At 42.4% G+C, this 18,213-nt stretch overlaps 1 protein-coding gene across 10 annotated transcripts in view; it reads right to left on the bottom strand.

The window, feature by feature from the left end:
- Positions 1-18,213, bottom strand: part of RASSF6 (Ras association domain family member 6) — a 133,500-nt gene that overhangs the window by 18,734 nt on the left and 96,553 nt on the right. For 3 of the 10 annotated variants that reach the window (XM_083836080.1, XM_083836082.1, XM_083836081.1), the window contains 2 exons: positions 13,372-13,470; positions 7,852-8,000 (listed from right to left, as the gene is read on the bottom strand). The gene's annotated coding sequence lies outside the window, so the exon portion shown is untranslated. Of the gene's footprint in view, positions 1-179; positions 458-506; positions 775-3,143; positions 3,449-3,786; positions 4,276-6,483; positions 6,876-7,851; positions 8,001-13,371; positions 13,471-18,213 lie in introns of those variants that run through there. The other 7 variants (XM_083836085.1, XM_083836078.1, XM_083836084.1 and 4 more) reach the window with 7 other exon arrangements.

Raw genomic sequence — 18,213 nt, 5'->3', positions numbered from 1 at the left:
TTTATCGGGGAACGCGGCCCCTCAGCATTCAGAGGGAAAGATAACACAGGCTCCCTCCCTTTGCACCAGCAATGATTACACAGCTGGGCTTGCACCAAACGGATTTCAAACATGAAGCACCCGTTACTATGAAGTTACTTGCTATTCCAGGTCACTTAGGAAAGGTAGCTTCTACTCACTATAAAGAGCAGACAAGGTGACCGCTGTAACCTTTACAGTCCCTCTGGCGACTGAGCGACAGGCGGCGAAGGCTCGTGCCCACGTACGCAGCAAGCAGCAGCACTGCCTATTATCCGCCTATTTTATCACAAGTGACTCATGCCTTGAGATTTCGGAACTTTTTATGAGAATTTCTGACTGACTGAACATTTCTCCTTCCCTCCGGCACCCTAATTACCTGAAAGGAATTTGACTCTAGTTCTGGATGACTGCGAAGGACCTTGCTTTCTACTGACGCTGCAGGTTACACAGCGAGCAGAACAGCTCCAGCCTCGCGTTTCACTTACCTGCGCGTGTGAGCAGAAGAGAAGCAGAGGGGTTTCACGTACCTTGCGCTGAGCCCTGGGAGAGGCATGACAGCACTGCACTAGCTGACAGCCGCCTCTGCTACCTTATGGAACCCACAGAGCTGGTAATTACTATTTTGCTCAACAAACTGAGAGTGCTGGCAACCCAGGACACTCCCCGCACCTCGGTGCATGTCGGGAGCATTTACCTACCCACTTTCCTTCCTCCCAGCCTCTGACAGGAGCGCTCCCTGAGTCACGGTTACACCTACGGGAAGGCTCCGGTTAACGCTTTAATCACTAACTTTATAATGAGAGGCAACCTGCTGACTCTTAGTAATTATTTGCTGACAGAGTTCACCCTGAAACATCCTGTGCTGAAAGCACTGTCATGCTTTAAACTCCTGTCATGTCAGTTTTCTAATCCATTGGATAAAGCGGTCGTTCCTTCTCTGGATATGCTTAAGTCTCTAGTGTTTAGTGGAGTAACAAAAGCATAGAATCAGGTGATGTCTAAGTAGATGGGTTTATAACATGATAAAAATTGTGTCAACATAGCTTGATCACTTAATCACACTCAGCTATAAACTCAATTTCTTGCTTAAGATACCTTACATTATTCACTGGGCAAGAGTTGAGTCTATAGGAGAGAAAGCACCGCTACTCATCTTAATTGCTAAGCAGCTAATCATATAAACAGATGTTTGAGCTGTAAAAAAAAAAAAAAAAAAAACAGAAAAGAAAAGAGAAGAACACAGACCTTTGAAACTCCCACTGTTTGCCCATCCATTTTTAGCAAGCAATTTATTCAAAGGATCAAGCCTAAAACTGAATATCACTGGGCCACAGAGAGAAGAGCATGACAAATACTGAACCTGAATTTGCCTTCATACCAGTCCTACTATACCGTGAGTAACATCGAGTTACTTCGTGTTAGAGACAGGCAGAACAGACCCATTAATATTTGATCTCTGCTCATATCCTCTGGTGTACTCCTCTCAAGAGCTAGACTCACAGCTATACATGCAACAAAATGGACTTGATATTTGGGATTATAGTCTATGCTGTAGAGCTTCTAGCCCTACACCCAGAAAAAAATGTTTAAATAAGGATTTTATTGGTTTGTATAATACAAAGAAGTTTCTCAAAACACACGAATGGGTGAACATACAGGGATTTTTGCTCAATTCACAACAGCAAAGCAGCTCCATGTTGCAGTGAGCTTGGCACTTCACATCAAGCTCCACTTCTAGAGCTGCTCCAGCTTTTCCTCAATGATTGAGCACAAACCTGTACAACTTCAACTTGTTTAAATCCAGAAGTGTGATTTTTTTTTTTCCTGTCAACAGCTTGAGACACCTGAGCACTCTCCCTGACAGTGCCAGATTAGAGCACAGAGAAAGCACAGCCTCCTTTCAAATTCCTAAAACAAGATGAAGTCAAATTGATCTGTAGCTGACAACTAGGCCACCCTGCTGGACACTGACATCATGAAGCTGGCCAGTGCCAAGAGGTAACCACGTATTTTGAGAACTGAGGGCCAGGTCAGCAGCTTACAACTGAGCAATGTGAGGTTACCGGTTTGGTGTTCATCCTGATAACCAATATTTAAAGTGTTTGGTGGCAGTGTTTTCTTTTTAATAAAAAGGATTCATATAAATGAGCAGGGGGGTTGAAACCAGATGATCTTTAAGGCCCTTTTCAACCCCAGCCATTCTATGAAATTGTAATAGATATGTTAACATTTACAAGTAAGTTTTGAAAACCCTATGCAGTAATTACTTATGTTCATGCAAAAAATGTCTGTAATATACTAAAGCCATAATAGAAAATGTTGTAATAAAGGGCTATAGTCCTCACTTCCACTTAAACCAGATGGATTGATTTTCATATTGGATTGGTGAACATGTCTCAGGCTTGTGTCTACTTTTTATTCTCACACTTAGCTACTTGTACCCGTGTCCCACTTCTGATCTCATTACATGCAATTAAGTGCTAACTACTTTGTGGAGACTCATCAGTGCAGACTGGGAATAAGTGTTACATAGGAAAAAGATGTCTTTAGGACCACAAAGCAATGGTTAGTTTACAGTCAGTTACAAGAAGGAAAGAATGTTCCTATTCCTCTCAGGAGAAATAAGTCAGCACATGCAGAGCAAGCATCATTGCTCATCCCTCTTAGTAACTGTAGTTCATGTGCCTTGGATAACTAAGAATGTCATAACTTGGTAATATTATTTCAGCCCTTAAATCAAAGGGTAACCATGATTTTTCTTCCAAACAGGCAGGTAATATAGTGATCCTTGAGTCCTTAGGGCTGTGTTACTTTTCTGGTTCCTTTCATGATTAATGTAAATCATTTTAAGTTAGTAAATAATTGGAGGTTAGAGTTCCAGCTGCCTTATAACCTGGCCTCAGATCATTAACTGTCCAACTGCTAAAACTAGAAGAATACTTCCAACAGTGGGGAAAAAAATTTCTTTTCCTGCTTTTACAGGATGCAATCAGAGTAAACAAGCTCGCCATGGCAAGATCATACAGGTATGCTGGACTTCAGTGACAGTGTTCTGAAAACACAATAGGATATGCATGAGATCACAAGAGATTTCTCTGCTTCACAATGAAAAAGAAAATCACCTGTATCATTTGCTAACAACTGTTCCTGGACAACTTCAGACCAACATTGATCCCAGTTGGGGAAAATGCTTCTTGGACCTCTTGAGCCAGACACTACAAGGCAGAGATGCAGCTTCCAATGACAAGATCAGAGTTTCACATGAATCGACAGGTATCAGTTCAAATGCTTTGCTTCACATTACAGAAATTACCATGAGGATTGCACTGGTAATAGCAATAAACCAAGGAATTCAGAACAAGTGGGCTTGCCCTGCAAAGGGCCTCCTGTTTTTTAACAATATTATCTTCTGTCATCACACCCTACTGCCAACAGCAATATTCCTGTGCCAGGACATGTCTCACTGGCACAGCTGATAAGCATGGCCCAGAGCAGAAACTAGGAAACAGATGATTAGCTCAAATCACTAAATACACAAAACACATATCCACTACAAGGCTATCTCCTGTGGGCCATAATCCCTTCTGCATACCATTATATGACTTTTGAGGGCCAGAAGTTCTTAATTTCAAAAATAGTACAGAGAAGGAAGAGCAGACCTGCTGTTTGTGGTAGTACATGTACTAACAGCAATGGCTTTCTACCCAGATAAGAAAGCAGGAATGTTTCAGGCACTAATCTTTGCATGAGTAAAAAGCTACCTGCCTTTGCCCTCATGAGCCAGGGCAGGTCCAACTTCAGAGACTAAAACATCTTTAGTCATGCATCATAACTTGATCCTATATCCCATGATGTCATCCATTTGATAACACAGTCTCATAAAGCCATACACACATTCTCATTGCCTGGAGCTAAACAATATTGTTAAGGGCAGAGGACAACCTGCCACACAAAAGAGCAGCAGTCACACAGCTTCTCACTACATTACAGCCCACTGGGAGAAAAACCCCAGCCCACTCTCACAGTGCTTCCAAACTCAATTCTTTACTCTCAAGATTTCTAGATCTATACCAAAGTCAACTACAGAGTTTTCTATGAAACACTACTTCCTCTGATTTATTCTTAAGTATCTTTCTATCTATGAATGTCTTCTGCTTTCAAAATAAGACCCTCAAAGTCTGCCTTCCTCCACTGCCCACCCCCTTAGTTTTGTAATCAAGACCTTACATACTCCCCAACCCTTAAAACAATACCAACCCTTCCTTATATGCCCCTTATAGGATGTTTTTATGCTCTGGTCACTCCTCTGTAACGATCATTTGAGGGTCATCTGACTGTAGCACCTGACTCCCATTTCCAATATGCTAATAGTTTTTCTTTAGATACTTCTTTGTTAAAGAAGCTGAGTCATAACGTGGACTGTCCACTCTTTTCTGCTCATTTTAAAAATACCCTGAGCACATGCAAGTCTCTGGCAAATTTCACAGAAGAGCTCAGCAGCAAGTTTTGTTTTTTTTTTTCTCTGTAAAATGCAAGATATATTTGAAAGTAAACTGCATTTCAGGAGTGTCACTACTATACGCTGTACTACCAAGATATAGTGCAGCATACTACTAAAATAAGATAAATATTGCTGCTTCATAGTGATTGAAGCTGAACCATACTTATGAATCAAAAAACCTCCTAATGTTAAATTAGTTTAATGTTAGGTTGGATATGGGTGAGAGAGCATTCATGTAAACACCTTGTCATCATTTATGTAAATACTTTAGTGGATAAAAAAAGTAGTCCAGATTTCTAGACATCATTCCGTTCATACTTGTCAACAGAAAATATATTTTCTTCAGACATTCTGCATAGGGACACCAAGTGGAAGCAACATGAACAAAGACTGACGACCTTGCTACCCAGCATTATAAGAACTTACAAACTTCAAGAAAATCACAGAATCATAGAAACATGGGGTTGGAAAGGACCTGCAAGATCATCTAGTTCAACCATCTAATACTACCCACTAAGCTACTAAATCATATCTCGTAGCACCTTGTCCAGGCGCTTCTTGAACACCATGAGGGACGGTGACTCCACCACCTCCCTGGGCAGGCCATTCCTGTGCCTGACCACTCTTTGAGAGAAAAAGTTTTTCCTGATATCTAATCTAAATCTCCCCAGGCGCAACTTGAGTCCACTCCTCTTGTCCTATTACTAGTTATCTAGGACAAAACAAGATGGGGAAACTGCAGATGTTTTACTGAGATTATAAATTAATTTTATTAAAAAACGTGATATAAAGGTATTTGTTATCTCCTCCATATTTTACATGACTCTAATTTACTCGACCAAATTTCCTGATGGCATAAAATGATGAAACTTCATCAATACTGAAGGAAAATAACCTCTTAGTAGACACAGTGTCACTAGGAGATCTAGGAGATTGAACCACAAGTCACCCAGAAAGAGATCAGCTACCCCATTATCTTCTCAGGTCAGGTACCCCGATAAAAAGTATGAAGAACATACTGACACTTCTTCTAAGTCATTTGTTCAAGCACCTGTTCTAGAAGCAAGTCAGATTTTCTTAAAGAGCCATTACACACCACAGCTTCTCCTGTACAGATGAGGACAGAGTTTGCTGTTGCAGCAAAGCGCACTGAAAGCAGTTTCATATAGCCTAATATACATAATAACACCTTGTGCAATGAAAGTGTCCAGGTTGAAAAGGAATAGCATGGCAAGTAGCTCTCTCACATGGAGGGAATGCACAGCAATTGCAGCCTGCCTCTGCATCTGAGCAGCCCACGCTCCCTTGCTCAGTGCTGCTGTGCAGCGCAGACATTCTTCGCATTGCGTCCTGGGGTCTCTGCACAGCGCACAGTTCTTCATTGTGTGCCGCTAAGCACAAGTAACTTGAATGATACACCAAGCTGCTGGGAAGCTACCACATGAAATGTGAGACTTAAAAGCTTTCATTTTCATACTGACTATTGACTTCATAATCCCTGAAGTACACCATAAAAAGTGTTTGGAGAAAGAACCAACTTTTTACCTTTTGTACCACATTAGATATCTAAACAGACAGTAAAACAGATGAACTATAAGCATCTCTCACCTTTATTTATTATTTTACTCTTTAAAATCTCACATGAGCACAGAGAGCACTGTGAAGGGCAGAGTACAAAGCAAAACAGATGGGGCTGACTCCGTGAAGTTCTGCCTCATGTCTGGTGTCCTGAAGAGACCTCTGTGACTCTTCAGTTCTCTTTAAGAAAATCTTCCCTCTGACACTAAGACATTCCTCACCTTTACTCACTCTACTTGCAGAAAATCACCTCGTAGACACCGTAACTGCTTGTTAGGAATCCCTTCTGTCGTTCTGTCCTTGCACAATTCTGCTTTCTGATTACAATACCAAATAACCATTCTAGCATCCTTTGCAAAGAATAAATACATTTACATACTTACTGTGTCATTTCTTATTCTTTCAAGCGTTTGACCTTATGGATCGCATTTTTCTTCTCGTTCAGCTATCCAGGGCCCAAACTCTTCTAAGTAGGGTCCTGGAGCACAGTGAGTGCTGTGTGCTATGGCAGGCAGTTACGTGCCAGCTCTACAGCAGAGGCGGTGGCATTTCGGTGGTGTTGGATGACACAATAGTGTTTCTAACTCTGAAGTGCTAGATCTTCTCTCAGTGCATGGCTAATATGTTTACAACCCATGCTAGAGTTTCACAGGAATTAACAAGGCTAAAATTTGATCTCATTGTTGAGGACATGTGAATATCTTCCTGGTTGAGAGGTGCTTTGGAACAATAAAGCCAGATGACAACGGAGGCAGATGGAACACAGCAGCATGTAAAATTACTCTCTGATTTGGACTATGAACTATGCTCCTGTGTAAAGCAACATAAACAAATCAATAGCCATTCAGGAAATGCTGAAATTCTGGAAAGATTCTTCCCTACGCAGTTGTTCAGAGGGTGTGTCTTCCAGTCTGGAATTTGATCCATCTGGAACTGTCACTCAGCCCTGAGGGTGATCCCTTGCTTCCAGCCCGTACACATGTCCCTGCAAGTGAAAAATCTGAAAAAGCTGCCCACTGGAAATGCAAATTCAGACTCTGGGACTGTGCTGTCCCAGCTTCCACTGTGCACTCCACACCAGGAAAATGTACCACGCTTGCAGGAGGCAGTTCTCACCTCAGGAAACCATGGGCTGCTGGGGGACACAGGCAGCGCCTTACTAGAGAAAGTTCAATCAGCTAGAGAGAAAAATCAAAAAGCTATAGAGAAACGGGAGTGTCTTTAGGACTGTAAGTTGAATGGTATACTCCCCCTGCTTTGTGCAGAAAGCACAGGTTCAAACAGGTGCAGGAATGGAAGCAATTTCAGGCGTGAAATTTTATGCAAAAGATATTGAAGAAATGGGAACCGCATCTGAGCGGTAAATGTCCAGCATTACCGGAGGCATGTAAATGGGAAGCAGAATGCTTCCAGAGCACCCTGTAGCTGCACAGATCCTCTTGGGTCCCTGTGTGCTTCTGTTGCAGTCAGTCTGGCAGTGCGGTAGGAGCTGGCACTAAGTTTTTATGCCTTTGCTTTACAGCAATAAATGTCAGAATTTCAGAGACCTTTGTGAGAAATGAAGGAATATCTACTAAAATACCCTGAAATTGAGGACTCCTAGACCACTGGTCCTTTCTACAATAGTCATCTGAACGTTCAGCCTGGTATCACTGCCTTGGCATAGGACATCATCAATTTGCACTTAAATAACAACAGTACTTTTGAAAAGGGACAGCGCTCTGTTGTTCACAGACAGCTGCCTTTGTTACCTGAAATGTCATTAGTGGTGATATTCCTCTGGGGCTGGATCCTTCTGCTTTGTCCACTCCGCAGCAATGGGCAAGGCCCTGCCTGGTTCAGAATATACTTTTTGCCAGCATAATGGACTCTGCACAGCAAACACATGCATAACTCCACGCTGCAAAATGAAAAGTATGATCTCGTTCAGTATTAGGGCTCTAACAGCAACAATTGGCCTTCATGACCCTGATCCGCCTTACCTGGGATCTCCCCACCCCTGATCCCTGACCTTTGGTCCAAGACCCTATTTAAGATCAAATTGAGGGGCCTTTGTTCTTTTTGCTGAGCTGTGTTATAGAAGGGTTTGTCTCTGTCTTGGTCATAGTAATGTTTGCATTTAGCTGTAGATCCTATTGATTGTGATATGTAGACTGACTTCCTTTGATGTTGTTGTAGACTTAAGTGGGCAATTGCTATGTGACCTGATTTTGACCTGTGTGGATTTTTCAGACCTGCATCATCACTGTAATCTTGCCTGGTAACTGGATGTGTGGTTCAACATGGCTACAATCTGTGGTTCTGCCTGGCTTGTTATGCTAAGGTACAAGGGGACTTGCTTTGCAGCTGGGGTGACCAAGAGGTGTAGTAAGCCCAAATCAGTGTCAGGGAAGCAGTGAGGCAGGGTGTCTGCTATTGTTAGCTGGGCTTGTGCTGCAGGCAACCTGCAGCCCCATACGGTGAGCTTGCACTGGCCTCTTGTGGTTTCTACAGCAAAATGTGCACCTGGGATTTGCATGACGCATTGCTCTTGCTCTGCTCCATCTTCCAGGGTGACTGGGACTGCAATGCTGGACATAACATCTGTGGTGTATTCATTTAAAGGACTTCACTTTACCTGTGCTTTTTGTCTTCTTATCACAAAACACAAGCATAGCATCAAATATAATTAAAAATGGTTGAGCTAAGACACTCAAATCAATGAATTTCAAGTTCTTTGTATCCTGGAGCTTAAATCTGTGGTCATTGTGCACATATCTGCAACACTTATGTAAACTGATGGGGCTCTGCATTACAGTATAATAGTAATTTTGATCATTTGCTGTAAAAGCATGTTCAGAAGGGATTTTTTATTTTTTGGTCTGAATGTAGTATCCATGCAAACATATCTTTGGAATTAAAATGTTTGAACTTGAAGTTTCTCTTGTAAAATGAATACAAGTGCAATGTAGCAGCCAGATGAAAAAAAAAAAGACTTTTTTTGTCAGAGGTTCTTGTGAAATTCGAAGTTTCTGTCAGTTCTCACTTAGGTTGTTTACCCTGCTGCTTTCTGATTTTTTTTCTATTTTCATTCAAGTCCATTTTCAGAAAAATATCTTACTGCAAGCCTTCTTTGATATATTAACTCAGAAAAGGGTATTGAATTCAAAAGATTAATCTAAGTGCTATATACTAACAAAAATAATGTGATATGTTAACTACTTTCCTACATTGGTCTTGTTTCTTATTTCTTCATTTTATTCACTCTTTAGATGATGAAAGCTCCTGATTATACATTTGAGCCTTTGTGCTGGTCTCTAAAGAAACAGAAATGCCATTCCAATATAAGTACTAATACTAACCATCTTATCTAATTTCTGTCAACAAAATAACACAGGGAAACACCTATGAGGTTTTGAGTAATACCTGCCCTGTAACCCTTGGTTAATAAAGATGCAGTGGAGTAAAAACACCACGAGGTGGTGCGGCCCCAAGGATGCTACTTGGCTGATAGAGTTATTCTTGACAGAAGCTTGTATTTCACTTGGCAAAGCTGGAATAAAATTGTTCTCTGCTGGTTGAGGGGTTGTCAGGCCTGTCAGCATCTGTGTATCAGAGTAAAAGGCACTGCTGAGAATGCTCTAGTGGCTCTTTGTAGTTCAGGAAAAAATAAGTTGTTTGTGTTGGAAGATGTTTTAAAAGCCTGTGTAATTAAACTGTTAATGAGGCTATTAGACCTTTCTAAAAGTAGCTTTCAAAATTTAAAGAAACATCAAATACAGAAAAGATGAAAGGAATATGAAGTTTGGTATATGCAATATGTAGATACAACCCCCAGATGCCAGAACCCTGACTTAAACCAATCTTGGTACCAGACTTGAAAATGGCAGCTAGAAGCCCAGTTTGAAACTAAGTCTTCTGTGAGTCTGGGAAATTACAGACCATTAAGTCATTTGCCTGGATGAAGCAAATTAGCAGAAAAGAATGAAGATGAGTCAGTGAATTGGGGGCTAAACCTATAACATGGGCAAAGGGTTAACAAAGCTTCTGTTTGGGAAAGCTGTGGACTGGGACCTCCTCGGGTGTCAGTATGAATTGGTGGGTGGGCAGGCAGAGGACCCAGGTGATATGGGTACTTTTTCTGATATTTTCCTGGAGGAAATCAGTGTCCACCACATATTCCTCAGTAAAGGAGAGGAGAAAGGGTGGATGTAGAAGAATAAAATATCAGAAACAGAAGGCAGGATCCAGTAGTCTCTTTTCTTATCAAAGAGCTGGTCTGAGTCCCACAGCTCTACTTGGGGGCATATGCTCTTTGACCTGAAGTCCATAAGGAAAAGAAAAACTTCCAGTTCAAGAAGCTAAGTTAGATGCTGTAAGTACTTTACAGCATGTATCAATTAAGTCTCCCATCAGTGGCCTTTTGAGGATATAGGATCGGATCTAATAACAGTAATGTGATGACAGCTGGGGATAATGGTGGGGCACAACTACAGTCACAACAGCCATAGCTTCCGGGGCAAGAGCAGAATCTTGCACACAAATAATGGTCAGGTGGAATGAACTCAACATGCTAGAAAAGTGCGTGGCTAGACTAAGATTTTGGACTTGGTGTTGGACTGCTTCTTGCCATTAAGGGCAAGCTCTGAATGTCAGTGACAAAAGGCTGCTGTGTCTGACTTGGCCTCAAGGTGGAACTGTGGGCCTGCCTGGACCCACAGGGAGGGTAAAGGAACCGCGGAAAGGGCTACACGCGTTTCTCCTGCGGTGTAAAGGCCTGCACTCACTACGACAGAGCTGGGAATTGCTTACCTTGTTTTTATTCGACCAAAGAAACGGTGGGAGATAAAACTTTGAGTGGGTTTCTGGGAGCAGGGTGCTCCTGGCTAAAATATCTGTGGGGGAAAAACTTGACTTCCTAATGAGGTCCTAAAATTTGAACCTAATGAGGTTCCTAAAATTTGACTTCCTAATGAGGTTGCTTTAAGAAGTGCTATAATTACACTTATTGTGCTGCATTTTACTGTGGTGACTGGGCCAGAGAAGAGGGCAGGAGAGGACAGACTTGGATACATGGGTCATAAGCTCTCCCCAGCACACCGGTAGCCAGCTGGCTGCACCTGAAGACCCATACTTAACACTTCCCTACCAAAGGGGTACCTGTGTTGAGTTTGAGGCTGGGGGAGCTGATGCGGATAGGAGGCCATAGTCAAGGACATCAGGAGATCTTCATGGGCAAGAAATAATAGCGGAGTAAGGCCATGAGATGTTCACCTTCAGTTACAAGCTCTACCGTGGTTCAGTGGCAAAAATAAATAAATAAATAAATGGTCATGTACAAAGCTAAATGATACTACAGTCTATGAAGCACTTGCAAAGAGAAATCCAAATATTCCTAGCAAGGCCAAGTACTACTAAAGCAAATAATCTGGAGTAAAAATGCTGAGGCCTGAACAAATAATGTTCATTGTAGGCTTTTCTGTCAGAAATGCACGAAGCTGCTTCTGCCATTGTTGTGAATAGGTAAATATCCTTTTGTTGATCTTTCAGATGAATGAGTGGCTAGACTGCTAAGAGGCTAAATATCCTCCTGTCAGATGCTGCAGTCGTATAGAAACACAAGGTTGGAGAGGACCTACAGGATCATCTAGTCCAACCATCCTTGTATCACCACTACTACCCACAAAGCTACTAAATCATATCTCGTAGCACCTTGTCCAGGCGCTTCTTGAACACAGCGAGGGACGGTGACTCCACCACCTCCCTGGGCAGGCTGTTCCAATGCCTGGCCACTCTTTGAGAGAATGAATTTATCCTGATATCTAATCTAAATCTCCCTAGGCACAACTTGTGGCCATTTCCTTGAGTCCTATCATTAGTTATCTGAGAGAAGAGGCCAACCCCTTCCTCATCACAACCTCCCTTCAGGAAGTTGTAGAGTGCAATGAGGTCTCCCCTGAGCCTCCTCTTCTCCAGCCTAAACAATCCCAGCTCCCTCAGCTGCTCCTCATAAGACTTGTGCTCCAGACCCCATACCAGTTTTGTTGCCCTACTCTGGGTACACTCCAGGGTCTCAATGTCCTTCATGTAGTGAGGGGCCCAAAACTGAACGCAGTACTCGAGGTGTGGCCTCACCAGAGCCGAGTACAGGGGAATGATCACCTCCCTGCTCCTGCTGGCTACACTATTCCTGATACAGGCCAGGATGCAATTGGTCTTGTTGGCCACCTGGGCACACTGCCGGATCATGTTCAGCCGAGCATTGATCAACATTCCCAGGTCCCTTTCCTCTTCACAGTCTTCTAGCCACTCTGCCCCAAGCCTATAGCGCTGCATGGGGTTATTGTGGTCAAAGTGCAGGACCCGGCACTTGGCCTTGTTAAACCTCAGCCCAGCAGTCCAGCCTATCCAGATCCCTCTGAAGGGCCACCCTACCCTCAGGCAGATCGACACTACCTCCCAACATGGTGTCATCTGCAAACTTACTGAGGGTACACTCAATCCCCTCATCTAGGTCGTCAATAAAGATATTAAACAAGATAGGTCCCAGTACTGTATGTAGCACTGAGCTCTTGCCTGCTGGATCTATGAGCACAAAATTATTGAGATAGTGGTGTGCTGCTGTCCTTAGGAGGTTTGCCAGCATGGGATCACCTGCTAGAGGTTTAGATGTGGCGAGATCCTCCCAATTATACACCAGTCACTGAGGCTGATGTGTGACGTGTCTCTCTAGTAAACATAAGCTTCTTACTGGTTATGACCCGTAAGGATAATCTGAACTTCCAGGACCAGGTGGATGTGCCTGAAACTGACACAGCAAAAACACTGCATGCACAAACTCCAGAACAGGCTTTACAATACAATGGAGCACCTGTGTGGAAAAGAGAACTCTCAACAGCTTGCTATTTCCTGGGTGGTTTGTCTATGCGTGCAGTAACTTGTCGCTGCTTATTGCTTTCAATATTGTATCATAAATGATGATATTTCTCATAAAATAGAACGTGAGCACCTCTTTGTCACATTGTGAAAATTACATGGACATCGGATCGTTCTCTACTTTGGTTCAAAGCAATCCTAAAGAAACCAATTTAGTCCTTGTATTGGGGCAGACCCTTAAAATAGGTTGCAAAGCTTTTAAACATACAATTGAAAATCTCCAGGGGAAGTGGGATCATATTTCAGGCATTCTACATTTTTCATTTTTCACATTCATTTAATTGACGACACTTTTGGTGTTATCAAAATGTCCTGTTAATGTACTGTTGTGTCTTGCTCAAAAATAAATATCTTACCAAATGTGGGGAAAAATGCTTCATCTCTTTCTGCACCATGTCTTGGGGCACGTGCTTCAGCTTTTTTTGTTTTCTGCTACAACAGTAGAAGCCATTGACCTAGAAAAAAAAGAAGTGAGCAATGGGTATTAGTGCTAACAAGCTGCCTCTAGGTAACACCTCTCATTGGGCAATGTGAATAAATTCAGTCTAAAACCTCATGACTAGTGGCACTTCTGAGCTTTCAGCAAAACCAAAGGCATCCGCAGCCAACAACTGGACCATGAAACAGCGCTAGGAAGTTTTGCCACTGGTGACAAAGGACACGAGATCAAGCCCATAGGAAGCACTTGTGATTAAAAATCCCTTCAACATCTGGCACTGGGCAGGTATCCTCACAGAGTAAAGGACTGTTTACACTGAGAGGTGTGTACTGGATACAATTCAAATAAAGCAATATATCTACAGCTTGGCTGCTGTTTGAAGATGGGAGGCAAAGAGATTCTGAGAGGTCTTTACTGGTGTGCCAGAACTGGAAGAAAAACCTCTGTAGTTTTCCCTTGCTTTTCAGAAATGATTTAGTTTGAATTTTATTTCTGTTTATTAGACTGGGGAAGAAAGCAAGCCTTCAGGAAAAGCACAGAGGTCCCTTCTAAAGCTGAAACTTGAAATTTCCTACTCTATAGCTGAGGGAAGAAATGCTGTTGACTGTTACAGCTTTTTGTTCCTTTAGAAGATTTGCTCCTTCAGTATTTCCAGCTGAGTCCTTCAAGAACCTCATTAAACCCCTCTAACAATGACTAGCAGGCCAAAACAGCTTTTCTAGCATTAGTGGTCTCATTGCACCATGGATTGCCTGCTCTCGGGGGCTCTGAGGGTGCCAGTGATCTTGGAGGTCTATTCCAACCTTAATGATTCTATGATTTTAATTGGCCTTAATAGCCTTGACTGGCCTCATCTGCAGCCTCCTCCATACACACCCCCATGCTCAGGGGCCCTGAAGCTCATTTAAGCTCTGGTTTTGGTGCTTTAGCTGTTTCCTGGTAGGTGTCTTGTTCAGCATCATCTGTGGACCTGTATGGTCAGGGACTGTGTTGTGCTGCTCCCCTGTGCTGTGAACTGACTTTCCCCTTTGACCTTGGACTTAGTTTATTGCCATGATCTCGACTCTGGGTTGAACCTGGCTGTGATCTCTGGGCCTGCCTGGCTCAGGCTCACCTTGTTCAGTTATGGTGGGATGGGGTGTGGGCAGTGAGGCTCCTGTCCTGCCTGCTGGGTTCTTGTACTTGGCTCCGTATTCCCTGGGGAGCAGCTGGCTCTCGGGGCCTCATATCAATGTGTTCTTGACTTGCTTTACTACATTTAAGCCCTGATTCCTGATGCTAGTGTCTGGTTGCAGTTTCACGCTAGATATTAACTGGAAAAAGAAGATATTTATATATTGGAATTCAAATAATAACCGGGAAGACTCTTTACTTTGCAATCCATGTTTATATAAAGAAACACTCAAGTGGATTCTGTTTATTTCCAGTGTTACTAATAATTTCCTTCAGTCAATACCATCCTAAAACATCTCTTTAATGATGTCTACTTCTGTAGAGTATGATCTCAGGCTTTTTGAAGTAAAAGATTACAGTGGAATATAATGCTCCTTTCACAGCTGGACCCCTGTTATGTTTGCTTATCTTACACGCTCTGAGAGAGAACAATAAAAACTTCAAAAGGACCACTGAGTCGTGTGTATTTAAAAGGAATTTGATGCTGTAGAAATGGCAGTGGTGGTAGGACTTATGCAAGGCTACAGGGTAGTCATAAATATCTTTAATGGCTATGCATTTGAAATGTGCACCAAGTCACATACCGGCCCAAAATCCTTTTCATACTTTTTAACTTAAATGATATTCTTAAGGCATGTGAGACAATGGAAAAAAATCTTAGATTTCACAAGTGAATACTGCAGTAGGGAAACCATCCCAGTGACTTCAGTGGGATGAATAAAACCCTTGTAATCTCCAATCATGTATCAGGTCAAGTAATGCAAAAGAGAAATAAGTCATCGAAATCCTACATTTGACCTGATTCAGTTTCTAGAAGGAAATTCAGCTTCCATCTAGTGTCTATCGCTGCCATTACTGTGAAAACAAAACAGGTTGTAATGAAAAATAGGGTGTCAGCTGTAGCTAAATTTTCTTGCTCTAAGGTGTGGAGCAAAACCATAATCCAACATAAATATTATTTTTTGTGTTAGTTTATTAAATGCAGTGAGGGTGAAAGGTATTGCTGGAATCCTTCCTAGAGGACTGTAAGGTAGACAGATTGTAGAAAGCAAGAAAACAAGCTTTTGCATTACTAAACCCCATACTCAGCTTCAATTTGAAAATGTTCAAATGCCTAAAGTGTTAAAGTTAAGCTCATACTGTTAAGCTGCCTATTTTCAAGCACAACAGATAGAATGAGGGTGGTGTTTTTCAAAGGTCTTCCAGAAATCTTAAATTCTACTTGATAACTCACAAATTCTATGCCTGCAAAAAGAAAACCTAGATTTACTTGCCTTGTCTGAAGTCTGTACCTGTTATTTCTAAGAACTTTGTTAATCATTCATTTAATCACATAACCTACAGCAATCCCCTCTTCCCATTTTTAAAGGTGCACACATTTCGCTAAAATAAAAACATTAATCGTTGAATTCTCATGGCCTTTAAACTAACATTTCTTCATGCTGTAAGCCTTAGAGTGTTTCTTTTTCCAAACCTCTGGAAAAGAACTGTGGTAACTCAAATCCATGTCCTGGGAGACAGGCAGCTTCTAGCTATGCAGCTAGGTAATCTTACAGTGGGGAAGTCAGGCACAAAGAAATAAAGCCTAAATCTTCAAATGTAATTAATTTGCTCTGGAATCACCCTAGAGGATGACAGTCGCATCTTTGCAGATCCTACCCTGACCAATAATCCCAGTCTCAAAACTCTCCAGTGAAGCCAAGAGGTGGACTGAAATCACCTGAGTTCCAGGTTAGCGCTTTAAGCACATGATTGTCTTTCCTCTGACTTGATCAATGTTTCACATCATGTAAATGCAATAAATGTAATTGAAGTACTCATTTTGTCCCGGGTGGCTCTTAACATTTTTATTTCATGAGGGACTTGCCTTAACCTGAAAATTTTTAATAGGCCCATGTTCTTACATGGGCACTCCTTAAGCAAGGTACTTAAATTGTCTTGATTACTACTGTTACAGATATCCAGCATCTTGAGCAGCAATTATAAATGCAGAGCAGATGTGGAAATTAGGTCATTTATCTAAGTATCCATATGCAGATTCAAGTGTATGACTTCAAATATCAAAGGGTTACCTTGCATGTAGAATGTTAACCCATACCAGATATGGACTAGACAGTAAATACACATGCCTGTTTTCTCTTTTCACAAAGCTCTTTTGGGTCTTCGGAGGGAATTTCAGACAATTTCTCCAGTCAAACATCGACACTGGAATGGGAGCTTCAGGTTCTGGTCTTGGTGTTGTAGTTCTGGCTTCTTCGTTGATGCTTAGGACCGTAGCCATTAGCAGCTGATTGTGCAAGAGTGCTGAAGGGTGTGGAAAGGCTCCGTGGACTTGGAAGAGCTGTGGCTCTGCAAGCGGGCAGCGTGCAGAGCACGCTGAGTCACTGCCAGCATTATTCATCCCTGCTGTGGCAGTGTGCAAAAGCCCTGCTGTGGGTAAGGGGATGCTGTTCTTGATACTCCTCAAGAGCTAGGAAAATGGGATGCTTGCGGTCAGGTGCTGGAGTTTTGCAACCTGCGGTAAGCCCTGCACTAAACGCTCTCAGATGGCATCAGGTAAGAGCACAAGTGCTGTCAGAAACCGTGCATATGTCCCCTCTCTGCTGTTCCTGACCTGTGGGTTTATGCTGAAAGAGAGGATCTAATGCAGCCTCTTACAGGGACAGAAAATTACTCTGAACTTGCTAATGAACTACACCAGGACCTTAGGTAGAAAGGTGGCAAAATGCTGCGTTCTCAGAAGAAAAGCACTCTCAATGAGCAGAAATGTTAAAATACTGATTACAGCTCCTAGGCAGGAAGCTGCCCTGCTGTCCTTGAGGAGGGACCACCACCGCTGTTTCAAAATGATGGCATCCTTGTTTGCGTGCCATTAGTGCAGAAGTGACTTCTTACACAGGATGGCCAGGATGACACCATGTAACACAAAGATTGCAACAGGATGTGGTATGGGTTTATTGTCTTGCTGGAAGTCATTACAAAGTTCCTCTCTCGAAGTAAAATGACATGACAATGGCTGGTGGATGTCCCCACAAGGAATGATTCACTTTGAAACAAGCCATGGCTGGCACGTCTGCCTGAGGACAGGACCCAGCAAAACTGCCAAAATGCAATTTTGCTGCTCTGCCTTTTGCAGATAAACATCACTGGGAGACATATTCACGATCTGAAAGATGTGAGGCACCTGTTGCTTGCCTTACGCAACTGCTCTTCTGCCTCCAGCCTGCTTGTTTTCTTTTTCTCCTACAGAAGCCACATGCGGCCCAGTGCTCCGGCTGTAATGCGGTAGTTGTGATAGTCTTTGTAAATGAGAAGTAAAAACAGTATGATCTGACTGCTTCATGAGCAGTGCTGCGTGCCTGATGTCCTCGTTGGTTTCTGTCAGGGTTAAGGGATTGAGCATAGTTGTAGAGATGCCCAGCACTTGCTTAATTTACGCCCATGGCTGCTAGCAGGAAAAGCTAACATGACTGAACTTGCCAAGAAATGAGATGATCTACATGTTAATGTATACGGCTTAATAAAAATAGCTTTCCTGCTGCAATAAAAATGTCATGATGTCTTATAATTCTGCTGTCTTACCACT

The sequence above is a fragment of the Anser anser genome, assembly GCF_964211835.1.
Source record: "Anser anser genome assembly, chromosome: 4".
NCBI lineage: Eukaryota > Metazoa > Chordata > Aves > Anseriformes > Anatidae > Anser > Anser anser.
This window is presented reverse-complemented; position numbering and strand designations above follow the sequence as displayed.